The sequence below is a fragment of the Balaenoptera ricei genome, chromosome 4 (assembly GCF_028023285.1).
Source record: "Balaenoptera ricei isolate mBalRic1 chromosome 4, mBalRic1.hap2, whole genome shotgun sequence".
NCBI classification, from domain to species: domain Eukaryota; kingdom Metazoa; phylum Chordata; class Mammalia; order Artiodactyla; family Balaenopteridae; genus Balaenoptera; species Balaenoptera ricei.
Genome location: NC_082642.1, coordinates 139,998,543 through 140,007,620, shown reverse-complemented (window position 1 = coordinate 140,007,620; position 9,078 = coordinate 139,998,543). Strand labels below are relative to the sequence as shown.

Sequence of the window (9,078 nt, the reverse complement as noted above, 5' to 3'; positions counted from 1 at the left end):
GATGGACACCATCTAAAATGAAAAACAATTCAAGAATATATCACATAGCATATAAGAACTGAAATAGGACTTTCAAATTAAATATACACCCTGGGGAAGTTATAGAAAGTAATTGATAAACAAAGTTAGAATATGTCATGTAGGAAATGCCTATTAGACACAGAATAGGTAATGGCATTCCCTCTAACTCTCCACAGCTACATTCAATGAAAAAAGACACTGAAACACTGCATAAACTGAAGGGAGGTCCAAGTATATTATGTTCAGTTAACTTGTCATTAAGAGACAGAAATTCGCAAATGTGAAAGAACTGAGAGAATGTCTCTGGCTGTTGGGAGCAGGCTTGTTCCTGGTCCTGTGTAAATCTCAGGCTTTGTTCCTTATAATCTTTTCAGGTCATTCTTTCTTGGATTTAGGTAATTTCCTCACACACATATGTTGATTTATATACTCAACTGAATACTCTTGATGGAGGCTTTAGCAATTTCTGGAGTTTTTTTTTCTTTGCAGCTTTTTCCTTCCTGTACTTTTCTTTGTAAACTCTCACTGCATTGGCTTCCCTGGTCTTCCAACTTGGTCTTCTCACCTCTGGTAGACTTCCAGAGACATCCTGGGTTCCACCTTTCTATACCTTGGCCTATAAACTTTCTCTAGGCAATAAACTGGGACAATCATTAGGCATACCTTGTCTGTTTCCTTTCTCTCATGGTTCAATGTCCTTCGTTGCCTAATATCCAATGGCATGAGAGCTATTTATTCACACAATTTGTCCTTTTTAAAAATTCAAGTGGATAAGTAAATCTGGTTTCTGTTACTAAGTATTGGTCACAAGAAACCATATATTTTTAATCTTTGAATCAAGGATACCTTATATATTGTAGCACTCCCACCCCACCTTAATATTTTTCATAAAGTAAGGATGAAGGGAAGGAGAATGGGTAAAAAAGAGGAAGTTATTTTCTCAGTTCCACCAAATTCCTGATATCCAGTGGTTGTGGACATTTCTCATTCCAGCTTCAGAACTTGTGGAATGTAAGTAGGAACATCATATTGTGCTTTCATCATGTTTATCTTCTACATACCCCCACTGTTAACAAGTCTTTAATAGCTAGGAAAAAAACATACTGTGTTCCATACGCAAGTTAAGAAAATAGATAACTCATCCCATCTACCACTTTATAATAATTAAAGTGACTTTATGATTATTTTGAGAATTGTGAAAACAATCAACTTTAAGAAGGTCAAGGAATTGTAAAAATTCTACACATCATATTCTCATCATGGTCATAAGTTTCCGTATTTGGATGCCTGCCCTTCTGGGAACCAAGGAACATATGACAGTTACAGGATATCTGGATTTGTGTTGCATTTACATAAAATTATCATATATTCTTTGACAGCTACAGATCACATATGGAGTATCCACAGTTTTTAAGAGAGGGCATTTTTGTTGCTCTTGTTGCTTTCTTGCTCTGCAGCCATTATTATCTCCTTTCTTTCCTGTTTCAATGCCCACATTATTGCCTCTCCTTTCACCAACTTAACACCCCAAAGATTGCATTTTTCCTTAAAAATGTATGCAATATTGTTATTATTTTTATGGGTAAACATAACCTCAGTTGGTTAATTAAAACCTAGATATAATGGTGGCTTAGACTCAATGAAATATAGTTGCTAAAACCCCTTGCAATAATATTGAGGAAGGAATCAAGACTTAAATTGGTAGCACTGCTGGAGTGGATTTTTCACATGTGAATCACTCATTCACTAGTAACTTCAGCCCAGAAAACATCTATCACCAAAGCATTAAATGTATGCTGGTGAGAGAAACATACAGAATCTGTAAAAATACTGTGGAAGTCTAAACATTATGGGATGAAAGGTAAGAGTTCCTGGTATTGCAATGAGCTCTTATTCTCTCCAGAAGCTGAAACATTATTGTATATTCATTGCTTTATATAGTCATACATTAAATATGTGGACTATTCAAAAAGTATATTTCAAGCCCAATTCCCCTGAACTGCAGATGTATATGTCTGATTTAACATCTCCAATAGTGTAACACGGAGGCATCTTAAATTTAATATGGTCAAAGGTGATCTTCTCCCAAGCCTTCTTCTGCAGTTTTCCTCATCTCCATTAAAGGCATATCTATTCTTTTAATTATTCAGGCCAAAATCCTTGGTGATTTTATTAAATCTCTGTTTCTCAGATCCCACAATATGTCTTTTTGAAAATTCTATCAAATTGACTGTTAGCAGATATCTAGCATTTGGGTACTTCTCCTTAGCCCCACCCCACAATCATGGGCCATTTCAATTTTTTCCCTGTCATTAAAGTAGTAACATATAATCTCTCTCAGAGTCTTCCCTTACATCCTTCAGTTTGTTCTCAGCAAAGCAGTCTGCATGATTATTGTATAAACATATATCTGAGCATGACATGTATCTACTAAAAATCTGTAATGTCTTCTCACCTCACTTTGGAAAAAATAGGGTTCTTGTCCCTTTGACATTATCTACTGATCTCCTCTCATGAAGAACCACTTCAATTACACTGGCCTCAGCACTCAGACCAGAAACACTGCTGTCTCAGGGCATTTGCACTTACTCTGTCTCCAAATATTTGCAGGAACGGCACTCATTACCTTTAGGTCTTTACTGAAAATTCACCTTTTGGATTAACATTTCCAATAACACCATGTAAAAATTTAAATATTTACATGGCAAAAATCTCACATAAAAACCCCACACTCTAGCATATATTAAAATGTAGCATAATATATATTTTATGCATTAATCATATTTATTTTCTGACTCTTCCACTAAAATGTAACCTCCAAGGGTCAGAATTTTGGCCTCTTTACTGACAATTTCCACACCTAGGACAGGACCAGATACACAGTAATCATTCAATGTATTGTTAAGTATGCATATTTAAATACATAATAAATTGAATGACACTATTATTTAAGAAATAAAAATATAATAACATCTGAACTGGGTAACCTAGTCAAAAAAAAAAATGAATTTTAAATGTGTCTGAAACCAAAGAGAAACTTAAAATAGTTTTGTTGAATAAAATATGAATGAATGAGCAACTTAAAACCATAAAGAGATCTTTCTTCAAATGTTTTATGTGAGTTTGACTTTTTTTAATATTTTTCTCCTTGCCGCCGGCCTTCTATAAATATGTATTTAACTTAATATAGGCCAAGTAGTTTTTAACAGTTCTTGTTAAAAAGAGATCAGTAAGCCAGGCAAAGGCTATGCTCAAACTGAAATAAGTCCTTTATCATATTAGTTGTGACATCTCTTAGGAAAGTAAGTTAATGATAATTTGACCTTAAAAATAACTGTAGTTATGGTATTATAAAGTATGTTTTACAAAGCTGTGAGATTTACTCACATTAAAGTATTCTGAATAGATTCAACAAAGTGTGGCACAAATTTATTGACTACTGCTTTTAGTTATTTCATGTAGTTGAAGCTACTAATTTACATGTTGTCATTTTTAATACAGTTAATGCCTAAAAAGATCCTTTGTTTATGACACTTCACAGTTCATTTATGGCATTGTAGCTAACTCAATTTAGGTGTGATTTTTCTTTAATTTTTGTTCTTTAAAATTTACCGAAATTGGGCCAAAAGGCTATAGATGGCAAATACACATGTAAAATGATGCTCTACATCATTTATCATCAAGAAAATTCAAATTCAAATGACATTACATACCTACTCAAACAGTTAAAAAAAAAAAACAAAAACTTACAATACCCTTTGTTGGTATGGATGTGGAGCAATAAGAGCCTTCATTCATTAAAAGATATGTGGTTCCCAGGGATTTGGGAAGAGGTTGAATAGGTCAACCCATAGAGTATTTTATAAGGTGATGAGATTTTCTCTATGATACTGTAGTTGTGGATATATGATACTATGTATGTGTTGAAAGTATAGATGTACAGTACAAAGAGTGAATCTTAATGTATTAAATTTATTTATTTGTTTATTTTTTAAGAGGTCCCAGTAAGGAATGCACTCTGACAAAAGAATCTCACTGTATCACTAATATATTAAAGAAACTGACTGGAGGAGGTTAGTGAAAAAGTCACCAACCTAAGTAACTTTGGACATAAGTTTAGTCTGGAAAAGTAATGTCAAAAGGAGCTCTACATAGCAACGTACTCTAATTGATAAAATTCCCATGGTGGTACAGGATAACAATTCTGATGACAGTATAGATATATACTGGCATTAAATATTAAGTAAATGGAAGGTAAATGGAGGGATCCAGGACTCTTAGTGTTGAAGTAGGAAATTACAGATAAACAAGGCGGAAAACCTAGAATGACCCATGTGATAATGGAATAGATTTGGAGACATCAGTATGATCCCATGTTTAGCTTAATATAGTTGCAAATTGGCATATATAATAAGATGATAGAAAGATAAATAGATAGATATAGATAAGTAGATTTATATAGAGGTAGATAGATTGATAGATGATTAATAGATGGATAGATAGACAGATGATAGATGGATGTGTATAGATATTGACAAATCTAGGAATATAGAGATATTGATAGATTTGTATCTCTATCTATGTATCTAAAAGGAAACATGCACAGTGACTTCCTACCAAATAATGCAGTATTCAAAAGAATGAAAAGGAGTAAGTTTAAAGTGAGAAACCTGACAAACCCTACCTTACTGAAGTCATCAATGTTAATATCATTAGTGATAAGTCATGCTGATAGTATATAGCCTCATGATATGATGAAAATAACACTTTTCCTCTGAGATTCTCCTCCCCCAAACACCCAAACAAAGTCTAATTATGAAAAAAATTGTCAATAAAGTTCCTCTGAGAGACATTTTACAAAATAGATGACCAGTATGACTTAAAAACCATCAAGGTCATCAAAAGCAAGGAAAGTCTGTAAAACCGTCACAGCTAAGTGGAGGAGGAGTCAGGTGGATATGACTACTACATGTAATATAGCATTCTGGGTAGAATCTTGGAATAGAAAAAATATTAGTTGAAAACTGAGTACATCTATTAACTTTAGTTAGTATATATTTTAAAGTATATTAATAAATAATAAATAAATACTAATGAATATTTTATAAATATCCAAAAATTTTTAAAACCTGAATATAGAGGAGGTGTCAACAAATGTGAAAAGAAAAAAATATTTCCCAAGAAATATCAGGAAATATATATAAATTGTTTATGTCATATAGTATTTTAAATTTGCTATACTCTGTAACTGATATAGTTTTTTATGCATTATTGATTAGCATGTAATTAATAGAAATTGTTGTGATAAAGGAAAAGCACAAAAATACCATCTCATAACTTCTGTTTTCTTTTTGAAAAGTCACAAGACTCACTACTATAGCATAAGTCAAAGACAGGGCATGCATGAATCCTAACAACTTGAGTGATTACATTGAATCTCCTTATTGGAAGACTGGGACAGTTATTGGACATACTCTTCTGTAAATTTAATATTTTTATATTGTAAAACTGATTATAACAATGTTTAATGCATAAGAGAACAATTTAAAATCTTCCACATGACCATATGCCATCTTCTGTGGCAATTCATATATAAAATTTAAAGTTCTACATATTTTCTTAGAAAGTAAAATATTGCATGTATCCAAGGAACTGCAAGTTACATATTTAAATTCACTGCAGATGAATAAGAATTTATTAAGTAAAACTCAGTACTATTAGCGATTTAAAATTCTATAGTGTGTACATTTAAAACATACCAGATTTTTTATAGAACTGTTGGAAAGTCTGGATCCACTTTTTGTCATACAAAAAAAAACAACAACAACTTTTTAACCAGAGAAATAAGCAATGCAAAATAATGACAGAAATAAAATGTTGCATAATAAGTTGATCACCTGCATACTGTGGTATACATATATGGAACAGTGGAATTATGGAATATATATATGAATCACAATTAGTAAGATAATTGCATAATGGCAATTTTAATAAGTTAAGGCAACTGCAACATCCTGATTGCATTCTTACTGAAATTATATGTGTGGTTACCAATGTCAGAAACAAGTCCATTTTTTAACTGTAAGAATTAATTTCAATCATAAGTATGCCGGAGAGATCATATTCAATTTCATTTAAGAGAATCATATTGTGCTAGAAATAAACTGAGAATAAAATATCTGAAATGTTATTACTTGCTTTTCTCATCTTTGGTTTTCCGTCTGTGTTTTAATAGGTGTGCTTAAATGTCTATAACATCAACTAACATTAATTAGAGTGGCTGAAGATGTTATCTGATTCTCTTTCATGTGAATGGCTCAAAACTACCTCTTGTTTATTAGACCTATTACTTTGCAGCAATGTTAAAATAAACTTTAAAATTTCTCATCTAGATAATAGCATTATTACAGCACTAAATTTCCCACTGACAAAGTTCAAGATACATTTATTAGCCAAAGTTCACCTTCCCCACTGAATGTATAAAAGCTCTTGGAGTTTGCACAATCTACTATTAATAATTCTATAAAACACCTAAAATAATATAGAATTTTTAAATTCATTTTGTTCAGAAAAAGAAGTATTTTATTCCTCTCTGTTTGTTTCCATCTGTAATTATGCTCTGAGTTAAGGATCTTGCAGTATACATGAAACTAGCCATGAATACCATCAGGAACATGGATAGTCCAATCTCAGAATTAGTGTGGATTCATAGAGGATCTTCACTCAGATTTGTGGTATTCTTTTAATAATTCTCTGAGACAATGAATGCAGTAAATAAGTTTTTCAATTTAATTTCTATGCAGATAATCATAGATATTAGGAGAGGAAACTGTTGAAAATGCAAGTGCTACCTCAAAAAAATATCTGGCAAATCACGTTTCTACAAAAAACATTTTCAATTACTCCATTACATTATTTTCAGGTTGCTTGGTAATTATTTGGTTATTATTATTATTATTTGGTTATCCAATTCCATTCTAATTTGTTCTGCTTTAGCTCTATTCTGCAAAAAGCATGATTATTATTTTATATGCTGCAGAGGAGGCAAATGGTATATCTTGCATCCTTGTGGATGAAAGGCCAGTGAAAACTGCACTTTTCAGTTTTCTCCACTTGCAGGTGTCTAAAAGAGACTCTTGTAAGGGGTTTCTCATGTCTTCTTGGCTCAAGAGCTTTCCTCAATTTCGATTACTAAAATTATGCAAGGTCAAAAGAATCACATGCCATTTACCTAGTAAATGCAAGTCTTTCTTGAAAGATGAATACATTTAAAAAACCATAAGCTCTCAAAAAGGGGTAACAATGCAAACAAAATTGACTGTTATCATTGTGTAAGACAAAGGAAGTAGTACTTATAGCAGTAAAAAATCTATCAGTATTATATGATCACATACAATGTATGTGATACAATATATCACAACACAGTAAAATACAATGCTAAAGGATGCTTTCTCCCTTTACAAGTTAGTCTTTGGTTGAAACCAAAAAGAAAGCCAATCTATGTAACTTAAGCATGAACAGAATTGTCTAAAGAATGTGATGAATACTTGCAAAATGTCCAGGAACTAAGTGAGGTCTAGAGTACAACGTTTCTCAAACAGCAAGATCTCTCTGATTAAGACGTTATTGCTGTCATCACCACGTTTGTCACTGGACACTTCTTGCTACACTGGGCACTTCTCCTTCTGCCTCTAAACTCTCAGGTCAACCAATAAAACTATTAACTATTAACCTCCAACTGCCTCTGCATCTTTGTGTTACTTTCTCAGTAGTCAGCTATCAGGTAAAGTGTCCATTGCCCAAGCCTCAGGCACATGCCTATTGGTTAAGTTACTAGAGGAGGAGAGTAGATATGTATTTCCATTTAACACATATGGTTGGAAGACTTCTCCCTAACAGTAAAGGTGTTTAGAGTTTCTTTGAACGGATATTTCTAACTAATACTATAGTCTACTACTTCGGCTGCTAAACAAATGCATGCATATTTTCTGCCACAAATACTCTTAGAGAAATTGATGTTGACACTGTCCTGGAAGTTGTTGCACAGAGAATCATTTTATTCCTTTGAATATACCAATTTATTTTGAGACAAAATAAATTTCTTTGAATTTGATCAAACAATAAGTTAACTGTTTATTGACCTTGCACTACAAAATTAATCCTCCAAGACAGCTGAGTCAGCATTTAAAACAATTTTTTTTTTTAAGTATAGTATCAGTCAAATCGGTAATATGAACATCTAAATATGTACCAAAATAAAATCAGATTAATTATAGAGATGAGATTAATTATAATGAAATATAATGAATATAATTATATAATACATACAATATAGACATTATAATCAATATATACTAATATATAATATTATATAATGTATAATATATATAATGAAATATATTTTATATATTATAATGAAATATTTATAGTTATATTTTATTCTTATAAAAAGTTTATATTTTAATGATAGCTTTTGTTCTGTTAATATACAGTGTTTTGGAATGATACAGAGAAGATTAGCATGGCCCCTGCGCAAGGATGACACGCAAATTCGTGAAACGTTCCATATTTTTTAAAAAAATACAGTGTTCCATTTTCATAATCAGAGTATATTTTCAAATGGTACTTAGATACGGTCCATTTTTATTCTGAGACTAAATGATTTCTGAAAGATCCCTCAGATGTTGTATAGCAGCTCTTATTTTAAACTTTAGCTCATTTGCTGTTAGGCTTGATAGAGTAAACAAACATCCTCAGGAACTCCATGGAGAGAGAAAATAAATCATCTTCAAAATTCACTTGAATTTAAGATGTAGTTTAACATATCTGTATACAATCTGTATTATACAGTATAATCCTATAGCAAAAACTCCATAATTTAGTAGACAAAATAGATTGTTTTATCCTTTTTATAATGAAATGAAGTATATATTAATGAAAATGCATAAAACAAATGTACACTTTATGTAGTCATTATAAAGCAAACATGTAATAGTAACACAACTAAGGCAAAAAATGTATTGCCATTATCCAGGAGGACTGCCATATGCCTCTTCC

The 9,078-nt window shown here is 31.8% G+C and overlaps 1 non-coding gene across 1 annotated transcript; it reads left to right on the top strand.

The window, feature by feature from the left end:
* Window positions 1-8,492: 8,492 nt before the first annotated feature.
* Window positions 8,493-8,594, top strand: LOC132365663 (U6 spliceosomal RNA). The gene has a single exon (XR_009503186.1). It is a non-coding gene; the product is annotated as a U6 spliceosomal RNA (small nuclear RNA).
* Window positions 8,595-9,078: the final 484 nt, after the last annotated feature.